The following is a 13,263-nucleotide window of genomic DNA, read 5'->3' as shown; positions in this document are numbered from 1 at the left end:
GTTGTCACGAGGACATCTGACATCTCAATTGGTTGATTGTTGGATGGTTGAAGGGACGCCTCCTGTGCAGATTGACTGCCTTGTGCATGCTTCAACGCTTGTGCTACCACCTACAGGGCTTTTGTCTATCTAATGTTTGTTTCTCTGAGTGATGACTGACCAAGTGACGGTGGCCTTGTTTTGAAAGAAAAAATCGTACTTCGGCGGGTAAGTATGTAATGTAATCATGTAAGCAGGGACAGAGCGAGAAAATACAAATGATGATAGCTAAGTACTCATAGATGAGTTGTTAAAGGGTGTAAAAATATGCTGCGACTAGGAAATTTGTGCTTCGAAGATCCATCATATAATACATATGCTTAAAAAAATGATCTAAAGAAAAGCTGTGAACCAAAAATGACAAAACAAATATATAAAGTAACTAGAGTTGACGTGAGCCAAATAAGTTTGGCAAAAAAATCAGCATAAATTGGTAGAAAAATAAAAAAAATCAAACATCATGTCTCTAGATCTAGATCTACATGACAATAAAAATTAGTGAACGAAATGTATTGGCAAAATTTGAAAAGATTTTAGGGATGGCATAAACTCAGCTCTCAAACCGAACTCCTTTGAAGGTTTAATGGACAAAACCTCCCCATCTTTTTCTGCAATTTCTCGTCTCCAAGTGAACTCTACGATGGTGCAGTGGCGGACCCAGGAATTGACCAAGACTAGGGCCAAATCTTAGATTGAATGCTCATTTTGTAAATGCTAATTGAAACGAACAAATGATTTACGCTGACATTTGATGAGCATGAACGCATAAGTATTCAACTGTTCAGCTCACCGGTCAGATCCAAACTTGCAAGGAAGGAGGGCAGGAGGCTCACCGGTCAGCAGGCGGGCGCCCGACAGTCCGGCACCCGGCTGACTGGCTGAGGAAGTGAGGAACAGAGGAAGGAGCCGCCGGCCGCGCCGCCGCGGAGCGCCGGAGCCGGAGCGTGGAGGCCGGAGGGCGGAGGCGGAGTGGAGGGCCGGTGAGCGTAGGCTGCCGGCTGGGCGCAGCTAGCGCCGCGCCGGTGCGCACTGGCGGAGCCGCCGGCCGTGGAGCCTCCCCTGCGCCTGCGCGACTCGCCAAGGCCGAGCGGCTCTCACTCTGTCTCCGTTGGTGCTCACTTGCTCGCTGCCTGTGTTGTTGATGGAACGATGGATTGATGGGCCAAAAAAAAGTGAAGACTTGCTCCCTTGTTACATGGGCCGCGACTAGGGCCATGGCCTGGGCTGCCCTAGTGCTGGGTCCGCCCATGCAATGGTGTGAACAACAACAGTCACGCATGACCATCTATAGTCATGAGGAGGAAGAAGGGTATTATTAGGGGGTTGTTTTTTTAGGGCCGGGTGACTAAGAGCACCATCCTTGAATATAATTCAGATTTTGGTTCTCGTAACAAAACCGTCCGTGATAATCTGATTCTTCTAGAGACGGTTCGGTAAAGACGTCCATTCTTGAAAATCCTATTTTCAGGATACATCTCTAGGGCTAGTTTTCTTAACGGAACTGCCCCTAAAAATTGATTTCCAGTAGCGATTCGTTAGCTACAGTGTTCGTCATCAAGGTTACAGACGGTTTCCTATGTCGTCCGTCTCTGTTAGAAATTGGTAACGTCTGAAAAAAAATATTTCAGTACTAGTGGAGGATAGTTTCCTCTCTGCGTAGCAGTATATTGACAAATAAGTTATTGGGTGCAAAAGTACATGCTAATGTGCCTAAATTCTAGGTTTACAACATGTAAGTCATACCAATACTTTTCTTTGCATACATACATTATTATATGTTGTAACTTTGTAGATATACTATAATGGTAGCTGTTACATGCATGTCCATTATCTCTGCTATGTGTTGATCGAACAGCATGTTAGCTGTTGGAGTATCCACCATTTATTATACGGAAATGCTTCCAGGGCGTCCGGACAGCCGGACGCTGTCTCCCTAGGCCTGCGCACCGCACCGGCCCAACAGGCAACTGGCTTGCTCCCCTACTCCCCCATCTTTGCGGCTGATAACTTTCCCAGTCCGCCCGTCGTTATGTTCACCGCGTCGTCCGCCCCTCCGCCTCCCGTCACGGAGTCCCACTTGTGCCCGTGCTGGGCGGCACGAAATCCAGGCTGCCATTGATCCCCTCCCATCCAAGCTTCTTGCTCTAGCCCCCACCCGCCCTCTGCATCATCGTCATTGCCGCGCCCTACCTCATCCACTGAAGCAACCCGCCGTGGCCTTCTCCAGCACGCGGCCCACTCCGCCTCACGGCCTTCTCCAGCGCGCGGTCCACCTTGTCCACCGGAGCGACCCATCACGACCTTTCTCCACTGGAGCGGCGAGCTCCGTGTCGACGAGCCTCCATTCGTCCAAGCAGTAAATAGATGCTACACTGAAAGCGCATATTGCAAGAGTATGTTTTAAGTGTTTCACATGTTTCAGAGGTATGTTGCAAGCGTTGTATATCGATGTTGTAAAAGTAGATTGGGATGTTGCATATGTTGTAATGGCTATACACGTATATTTCAAGTGTATATTCCAAATGTTTTATCTGTTTCCAGACGTATGTTGTAAGCGTTTTATCTAGATGTTGTAAAAGTAGATCTGGATGTTACACATATATATATATTACAAGCATATATTTTTTAAGTGTTTCATGTGTTTCATATATATATATATATATATATATATATATATATATATATATATATATATATATGTTTCATCATGAACAAGGTAGATATTTGGGGGACGGAAGCAAGCGTAGTCAATGAGATACACCGCCCGTGGGCGCCGCATGGTGTGTACGATCACTGCTGTGCCCAAGAGGAATCCAAATGAGAGCACGTCCGTGTTCCTGACGGACTGAAGCAGAGTGGTGAACTCATCAGATCTGCTTGCTCCCACGATGATAGCTGCTCAGTGGCGAATGGCACTGCGATTATCTGACGGACTGAAGTAATGTGTAGAGAGGTGAAGACCCCTGGGCTACATTCTCTTTGAGGGGGAAATTGTTTAGTTTTATAGTTGTATACAGCTACAGTGCACATGAAAAGCATGTCGGCTTGGAGGCACACATGTATATATTAATTGCTAGAATAAAATTACAACCACGTTAAGCCACCTCGAGATCTTGCAGCCATTTGACACTAGTACACAGAACATTAGCACTCATGGTTCCAAAACCAATTTTTACTAGCGTTTTTGGCTTCCGGCAGCGTGAAACGCCGGTGAAAATCGCGAACTTCAAAGACGTTTTCTAGAGAACCACCAGTGTAATAAGAAAACTATCTGTGTAAATGCATTTACGCTGACAGTTAGTTTAAGAAAAACGCATGTGTAAATGCATTTCCACAAGTGGTTTATGTAAATTTGCCGCAACTTGAAATTGATTTCCAGACACGGTTTAGTAACATAAACCGCCAGTGAACTATCTTTAAAAATTTAAATGTCCGCGCCATATACTTCCCGCCAGAGACAATTATATTTAAAATTCAAATGAACCCTACATCACAGGCAATTATATTTCCATGCATGACAAAAACAAAATTTACTTCATCCTACCGTAGTCATCAACCCAAGTATATACTTCAAACATAGCATATATATACATCAAAATTTTCAACCCATAAGTTCCATGAATTCTGTAATAATCATCTTTGTTTAGTTCTAGCCTAGAAAAATCTACAAGATCTCGTACTCTGGCTGTGCCAACTCATAAGTTCCATGAATTCTCTAATAATCATCTTTGTTTTGTTCTAGCCTAGAAAAATCTATAATATCTCAGTACTCTGGCTATGCTAACTCAGAGGTAACATCATGATATTTCCCTTTAAAGTGAATAATTTCATGCATGAAGAACCGGCACATGTCCTCGCATATATGTTCATGATGCCTTTATCTTTGAGGCTTTTCTGCGTTGGCCGGCAACGATATACCTGCAATGAAAGTTTATAGTCATCACATATTTACAAGTGACAATGCATTTGCAACACTAATGACAAAACTTCACATAGGACTATTACTTACTTTGCTAGATTTCGTGGTGTACCATCTGTTTTGTCTGAGAAACTCGCACACGTAGTACCCACAGAGGACCGACCTAGGTGGTTTCTCATGGCACTATATAATAGGCAAGTGGTTGTTTAGTTGCTACATTTACATACATACTATACATGTATGACATTTATTTAAAATTTACCGACCATTTGTTCTTTATGGACAACGGCTTTGATTTTCATTTTGTATCTTATTTTCACCGATGAACTTGTTCCACTTGTATGCCCTGTAGAGCTCAAATAAAATCATCAAGTCATTTCCAAACTCTCATCGATAATATAGAAATGTTAAAAAGTATGCATGCATATCTTGACTTACTGTTGTACAAGTGTCAAGATTTTTCATACGTGCTGATTAGGTAATCTAGGGAGTCAAGGATGAATAACCTTTTGATGAGAGTCTAACATAGGGGTATGTTAAGTCCCTGAGTTAAGGGCATGATAGTCCGACTACGCCCCCCCCCCCCCCCCCCCCGCAGCCGGCTCTTCAAATCAAGCGAGGGCTCGGGGGGCTACACCCATCGGGTGCGCTTGTGTGCACCCACTCGCAGGAAAAGGATGGCTTGACAGATGACAACCCACAATTGGTCCTCCACCAAGGAGGCCCTTGACACCAAAAGGTCGAGCCTGAGAAGGCAAGAGCCGTCGTCGCCCGGGCTCGAGGGGTCAGCTAGCACGCAGGGATCCCTGACCGAAGGGGAGCCTCGGCTGAGCCTCAGCGCTGGCGGTTGTCCCACAACCTTGGCTTAGGGCCAATGTCCCGAGCCAAGACTAGAAGCCAGCTGCAGAATCTGTCAGGCGCTCAGAGATTGACAAGCGCAGAAGCACTACATCGCAATCCGATCACACCACCGTGAGGCACTGCCAACCACTCCTAGGCAGGGTCACGCGTGACTTGTGTCAAGACAAGGAACTCCCGAAGCCCATGACGGGAGGGACTCTGGGCTTGCCTGGTAGTCCCTCTTGGTGGAAGGAGGATCCTGGCGTGTCAAAGAAGCTGGGAAGGTTCACCCAAAGAAGGCACCACTGTGGTAGACAGCACCTGGCGGTTAGCACCAGGCTACAACAGAGGTCTCAGGGAGTGGTTGAGGTTTTGTCAGCCCCCAGTTACAAGACAAAGAAGGTCTAGGATGGCGTGAAGACGGCGAAGACCGAAGCCCAAGGCGAGAAACCCTAGGTTACAAACCACCTGGTTTGTACCTGATGCCCTCGTGGGTGTATAAGGGAAGGCATGGGCTCCGGTAGAAGGGATCACACAAGCGACCAACCACAATAGAAACCAAACAAGAGCATGGGACAATTGGGTCGAGTCTAATTGATTGAACAATCTCACCAACAATCCTAGGATAGCATGCACAATCCCCTGCTACTCTCTCTCTCTCTCTTAATTCCACCACTGTAAGTACTACCGTTTGAGTATTCCTAACACGAAGAACATCATGCTGCTGAACATAGGGCTCAGAAACCCGAACTAGGATAAATCGTCCGTGCCCCTAAGTGTTTTGAGTGCTCAAGCCACCGAAGATTCCACACATATTCAATTCTGTCTTACCCGTCTCCATTTTTTTTCGAGGGCGAGGAGACGCCCGCACCCATCTCCAATGTTTCTGTGCGGTGCCGTCGGCGGCAAGGTGCTCGAAGCCGTCGATGCCGAACTGTAGGTTGGCCAGCAATTGTCGCGGAGCGCCTCGCTGAAGCCCGCGTCCCTGAGCAGCCTGCCGGTGTACGCGGACAGCACGGCCAGCAGCAGGGCCCCCATGGCCAACGACGGCGGCGACACGTGCCTGCAAGGCTTCAGCCGGCCGGCGTACGCGGACAACACGTCCAGCAGCTAGCACCACGCTCCCTGCACGGCTTCAGCCTGCCGGCGTACGCGAACAGCACGGCCAGCAGCACCGCGCCCCCATGGGCAACGGCGGCGGCGACGCGTGCCTACACGGCTTCAACCTTGACGACCACGGCAGGCGTTGGGGCAGCTGGAGGCGTGGCGCGGGGCCAGCTGCGGCATGCGCTCCCGTGCGGGCAGGTCGTGGATCGGAGGGAAGACGACGTGGGGGAAGAGCTACTTGTTTCCTCATCCATTGTTTTGACTTTTTTTCTTACGATGGTCTACTCATCCATTGGGTTTGGGTGTTGGGTTTGGGTTTGGGCAAGCTTGGATTTCTCCAAACCCTCCCCCACGACAGGTATATAGGTTTATCCTTGGTTCAGACTTCTGAGCCCTACATTCAGCAGTATAGTAATTTTCGTGTTAGAAATGTCCAATCCAGGGTTACAACAATGGAAATCAGGAGAGATTGGGTAGAGGATTGCTTGGTGCTATCCTAGAGTTCATCGGTGTTCTTCCTCGGTCCCTCCTCTATAGGTAATAGTTAAATATATATTTATTTATTCTTTAATTTGGTGTCACATGTCCAATTGGGATCCCCACGTCGGGTTTTTTCATTCACTAGGTGACAGATACAAGTTGTATTATGTTTTGGTTCCCAGTACAACGTTCTTGTAACATATTTTAATTGAGAAGACAATGCATTATAAGAGGACAACAGGTTTGCACAAGAAAATGGAGGCCAGGTGCTTTTGTTGTCACGCATTTGTAACATGTTTTAACATCCATTCACTATAGTGTTTTCTTCGTGCTGATGCTTATCCTAATTTATTGTGAGAGAAAAACACTGTTTGTTCGCTGAAAAGTACCGCTGAAGTAGTTCAAGCGAACAAGGCCAACCTACGTGGTGCACAAACGTGACGTGCACACCAAAAAAAGGAGGCCAGGCCACTCAATCGCCTCTATATAATCACGGAGCGAAGGGTCCCCCACTTTCTTTCTTTCTTTTTTGTCCAGGTGATTATGGGATTTCAGTTTTTTTTTTATTTTTTCATAGATTATTTATTTATTTAATTAATTCATAAAATCTTATAAATCAATACTCCCTCTGTCTTAAAATATACAGAATCTAGTTTTGTCTAAGTCAAACTATAGTAATTTTAACTAAATTTATATAAAAGAATATTACCATCACTACATCAAAGAGGTATATTATAAAAATATGTTCCATAATATATCTAATTTTAGCTAATTTGAAGTCCTATTTATTTTTCTTCTTTTCTATAAATTTGGTCAAATGTACTATAGTTTGACTTAGGACAAAACTGATTTCCTTATATTTCAGGACAGACACTACTAAAATGGTGGAATTCTCCTAGTATTTTTAAGTATTTGATAAAACACTATCACCAGTCATAGCACATGAGAATATCACTAGAGACATTTGGTAGGGAAATTTTATACTAAATTTTGAATGTCAAAACACTAGGAGAACCTTACCTCACTGGGAGAAATTTAATATTATGGTTGTGAGAGGGAGTAGCTCAGATTGCTATGATATGAACTATTACCTCCTATAAAGTAACTGTAGCATTGTCCATGTTAAAAACAATGCTTTTTTTTAACCTAATTGAAGGGTAATCTTTATTATAAGGGTGCAAAGTAATAAGGTACAGTTCCGTGGCATGCAATCTTTAGTTTCATATACAATAAAAGACATGCATTCTTTTTTGTGAAACTAATAAAAGAGACGTGCATTCTTGTAGGAGCGTGCATGGTTTGGGGGATTGCATGTCCTCAGCCAACGTGGCGCTTAGTAGTTAATTTGTTTGATACACTCCCACACAGCGATGTTGCACTTGTACCCTGAACCGAAGGCAATCATCAATACTCGACCACACTCATGCATTCTACCTTTCGCCTCAATGTATGCTAGCTCGTACCACAAAGAGCTGCTTTGATGTGTTCCCGAAACGATGAAGCGTCATTCGTGACGGCTCGGCATGGCTATCAGATAGACGGAGGCTATCTTGGACAGCATCAATCACTGCTGGTCCACCGGGATGAATGCAGAAGTGCTCTATCGCCACGCAGAAGTTTGGGACATACAGTGCCACCTTGCCGTTGAGAACCTTCCTCGATATGCAGGAAAGCAAAAACCGTAGCTTTTCTGATAGTGTGAGGATAAGGGGCGCAATGGAACTGATACTGGTCCTCAATGCCTCACCACAAACAGCAATAAGGTCCTTGGAAAGGCTCATCCCCAAGTTTCCCTCTCCATCTTCGTCCAGCATGACACACCAATGAGCACTTTTATAGCACCCGGTTTTAAGAACAAAATAAGATACACACCATATGTGAGCCTAGGAAGTCAAATCTCACATATAGCTACAAATAAGGGTAATATCGAAAGACAATGCTCAATATATAACATACTTAGTATAAAGAATATAACCTTAGATAGTAAACAGCGGAAAGACAACTCCGATGTTCGGGTGAAGACTCCAATCCACAGGGACAACTGACTGGTTGATCACAAGTCTGACTCCTCCATACTAGTAATCTAGTACCCATCCAGGATTTTTATCCAAATAGTTAAAAAATAAAGCAAACGTAAGTACATGTCGTACTCAACAAATATAACATGGGGTTTATGAGGCTCAAAAGGCTAACACTAGTTTAACTACGATTAGCTTTTAATGAGTCATCTTTTAGCAATTGGATGGCAACAAGTTTATCCACAAGCCCATATATACACATGATCAGGTAAACATGAATAACGAATAGCATGAACAGTAATCATTAAGGAGCATATTCATCATCAGTATCATCCATGTTCATCATCATTAACCATTAGTGATCATCTATTCCATAAGGGTTCCAAGGCCGCTCGTGACCATGAGCACGACTGATATACCAGTTTTACACTCTGCAGAGGTTGTACACTTTCACTGTGAGTCGTGATTTACCCTTTCGCCCGAGGCGGCCAACCTCTTAGACCCACTACCAAGGAAGGTCGACAGGGTTCACTATGAAGCCTTTCAAAGGTTCGTCTAACAAGTTAGGGCCGCTAAGGTTTCTCCATCAGTAAGCATGAACCCCTCTCCAAGGAGTGACTAACAAAATACAAAGAAACCAAAGTGCACCCTTTTGACAGGCCGAGATCATACAAACCGGGACCCCTCTTGCGCCATAAAGGTAACCTCTAACAAGCTAGAAAAGGTCCTCATACTGAGCTAAAGCCAGAGCCATATAGCCCTCACAGCTGTACTGTAACTCTCGGATGATCACTTACAGATAAGTCCTTAGGGAGAGAAATCTAGAGCATTTAGAAAGTAGCTAAACACTCCAACCCCCTGTTTCTATGTTGCTAAAAATCATCTTTTAGTGTTTATTGCATATACCATTAGTTAAGTTACAAGATCATGGTTGTAGTTGAGCGCTAGCATCAAACTACCCAATGCAATAACCTAAAGGTATCAAGGTACAGGGTAACAAAGTACTAGGAAATCCTTAGTGACAGTCAAGGTAGACACATGCAGCATGAATTAAATGATTAAAGGTGTATAGGACAACAAGAAAGATCCCATGATATACTTGCCTTAAAACACCGATCCTTCGGTAAGCTTTAATCTTCAATGTTCTTCTTCTTCTTCTTCTTCTTCTTCTTCTTCTTCTTCTTCTTCTTCTTGATCACCACGTATATCTCACTGACTGGACGTAATCATAAAGCACCACACGAGCATCCATAAATCATACACGAAGCAAACAATAGAACTAAATCAGAAATAGTACACCAATCATAGAAAAATAAGTAAAAGAGTTTGAAACACGATTCTACGCATCGCTATGAACACACAGTTGCGAGAAGCACTCTAATCGAAGCTACGGTTGAAAAGATACAACTACCGAGAGATCTGCTTTATACGCGAAAAAGAAAACTATAGGCTCCATTTATTTTAACTATATAAAATCTTATATAAATTGAATTAAGTCAAATTTAGATTTGAATTATAAAACTAGAGTAAAACAAATTATATTTTATTTATAAAACCCAGTTGCATAATTATTAATCAAGATATGATTTAAACCATAAAATTTCAGAAATAGTAATATGGTAACCACTGTTACTAACGCGTAGATCTCATTGCTATGAATCTAACGTAATTTGAATGGGTCAAAACGGAGTTAAAACGTAGAAGATATGATTTAAACCAGATTTCTTTTAATAAAATAATAGATTAAATCTAACATCGAATTTTAAAAGTTAAAAACCTACGTAACAGTAATATGAACATGTAGATTATGAAATTATGAACCTAACGCCAGTTGAACGGATCAAATCGGAGTTAAAACGGAGAAGTTATGGCTAAAACAAAATCAGTGGCAAATCTGTAAATAAGTGAAAGCGTATTTTGGATCTAAACCGACGAAACTACGCATTCCAAAGAAGAAAACGTAATATGTGATTACGCCTTGGACCGTGGGTTAATACTTAAATACTTATAAGGTCTCTTTTGCAAGACTACAAGACAAAGGGGTACGGGCTAAATCGGGCCGTTGGATCTTCATTGGTCGGCTTGGATTAGATCAGAGGGGAAAGGAGTGAGGAAAGCCGGCCGGAACAGTAGCTGGGCGCGGCAGACTCCATTGCCGACGGCGAAGGAGCTCACCGGAGTTCGCTGGAGTAGCGATTCCGGGCTCGGAACTCGACGGTAAGGGGACGGGAGGATGTAGAAACCCACCTTGAACTCACCTAGGGCTTGTAGCGGTCGGAGAGGTCTCGGTCACAGCGTGCAGCTCGATGGGGCGGCGGCGGATGGCGGCGCTAGGTTGCGGCGCAACTGCGGCGTCTCGGCGAGGCGGAGGCTTGCTCTAGGGCTCGGGATTGGAAGCGACGGACACGAGGCATCCGATTTTATGAGGCGGAGGCGGCTTGGGCAGCACGGCAACGGAGCACGCGTAGCCGGTGCGGAGTCGGACTCATGGCGACGGCGGCGGTGGAGTCCGGCGTGGGGACGAGAGGTAGCAAACGGCCCTGACAGGGTGGCCCCACCTGTCGGCGCAAGAGAGAGGGAGGGCGGAGCGGATCAGTGCGCTTGCTGGGCTGGCCTGCCCGAGTTGGGCGGCTGCACGAAGGGAGCGCGGGGCGCGAGCGGGCCGGCACGGAGGAAATGCCACAGGCGCGGGAGCAGGCCCACAGGCCGAAAGCAGGGGAAGGGGAGAAATAGGCCAGCGGGAAAAAAACAAGCTGGGCCAGGTGCCGGGTAGGAAGGAAAAAACAAAGAATCCCTTTGCTATTTTGTTTTCAAACCCAAATTTAAATATGAATCAAATCAAATTCGAATATGGTTTAAATTTCTTTGATCCAGATCAAGTTAAACATTAATTCAAATATTCTTTTCAATTCAAATAAAAATGGAAAATTTTAGTAGGCTTTCAAAAATAAAATTTATAACTTTTTAAATTCCTTCATTTCCCAATTCTCTCTTATTTCAAAGCTATTTCAAAAGCATTTTAAATTCATTTCGAATTTTGGATTCAACCACTCATTACAATAAATCAAATGCACCGGTATATATGCACAACCATGTTGCTAAGCCCTATGATAGATTTTAAAATAACAAAAAATTATTTTCCTATGTTTCATGAGCAAAAAAATGCAAAATTAAATCAATTTAGCTACATTTCCAAAAGGAGCAAATTTTAGAGTGTTACAGCTTTCGCTGGTGCTGGTAATCATTCGCAGAAGGTGTTTGAGTCGGAATTGCGCCTTATTCCTTGAATTCGATAGCAATGCAGCGGCGCCACCCATTTGGAATAGGACGGTGGGCAGATGCGTTTCTCGTTTCCTTGATAATTTATGTGCGACATTGACTCCGTAGAGACCACTAATGCATACGAGGCATGTGGAGTGATCTGCAACAGGTTCTTGGCCAGCCCCACCGAAATGAGACCCGCACTGCACCCCATACCAGACAGGTGCACACTGCGGATATCGCTGCGAAGCTTGTATCTGTTTATGATCATGTCACTATAGGTTGGTGTTGGGGCAAATAAGCTGCAGTTAACAACCAGTAAATCGATGGAAGATGGGTTGATGCATGTCTTACTGAACAGGTCATCAATTGTTGAAAACAGGATTAACTCAGCTTCAGCATGGCCCTGACTAAAACCAAAGCTCGGAGGTATGCAGCCTGATCGCTGGGGCTGGCTGGGCTGGCTGGGCTGGCCAGCCCCCTCACTTGTGCACTGTTCACGCGAACCAGCCAGCAGTACTTCTCTCTCACATAATTTAACCAGCAACGATACGAACCAGCCAACCGAACAGACTGATGTAATGAAGGCTAGGCGGCAAGGCAGTCTCTTCACCGAGGCCAGAGCGGTCAATCATACGTGTTAAGAAGTGGATGCTGCGGTCAAGGAATGGCATGCATTGCGTCATGTACTCTTTGAATGAAGCCAGGGGAACACGGCAGTTACAATTTGGCTTGAAGCAGGCATAGTCGACTAGATATACATAGTGGGAGCGGTTCACGAGGTACAAGGTAAATGCAGCTGCTGGTAGCAAGGCAGCTAGCAACAAGTAAATGGGTCGAAGGGCATGGAGATGGAAAACGTGCTCACTGAAACCAAACTGTGCAGCCATAAGGATGACAGCTGTAGTGAGTGAAACGGTAATGGCAACCAGGACATTGTTCACAATGACTTGGTACAGAGATCTGAGGAGCCTCTGAATAGGTAACAAGGCCATATTGTTTACTCTTCTAATGTTCTTGTTATTTCTATATATATGTACTTGAGCATAATACCCAAAGACTTAGCCTTAGACAGGAGTGCTTGGAAAACAGCTATTCAAGTGCCTAAACCTTGATTGCTTCTGCTGGGTTTCAACTCTAGCCTACCCAAACTTATTTGAGACTTAAATGCTTTGTTGTTGTTGTTGTTGTTGTATATGTACTTGAGCATGGTTGTGAAGGACAGAGGGAAACTGGAGTCGTGAATAACTATACAGCTACTTCGATGAGACTTCCAACTTCTTGACAATCCCAAAAGCTAACTGTTGAGTCACAAAGATATTAAAGTTACATATCTAATTATAAACATGCCCAAAAGATTTGAAGTAACAACTGAGATTATCTTAGACATGAATATTCTAACAAAAATTCATTCATTTGAGTAAGAAAGACACAATTTAATAGGTCACACCACTACAAAACATAGATATTATAACATATATTCTCGTAACACAAATATCAATCTATTACAGAGAAATTTCATAGCAACACAGATGTGCTACCAACGATTATAGCAACAAGTAACCAAAAAATTAATGTTACAGATATATGTTACTAAAT

General features: G+C 44.1%; 1 pseudogene; it reads right to left on the bottom strand.

Annotated features, from left to right (window-relative positions):
* Positions 1 to 7,718: 7,718 nt before the first annotated feature.
* LOC136523768 (3-ketoacyl-CoA synthase 6-like) lies at positions 7,719 to 12,659 on the bottom strand (annotated as a pseudogene).
* Positions 12,660 to 13,263: the final 604 nt, after the last annotated feature.

Source organism: Miscanthus floridulus, chromosome 18, assembly GCF_019320115.1.
Source record: "Miscanthus floridulus cultivar M001 chromosome 18, ASM1932011v1, whole genome shotgun sequence".
NCBI classification, from domain to species: Eukaryota; Viridiplantae; Streptophyta; class Magnoliopsida; order Poales; family Poaceae; genus Miscanthus; species Miscanthus floridulus.
This window is presented reverse-complemented; position numbering and strand designations above follow the sequence as displayed.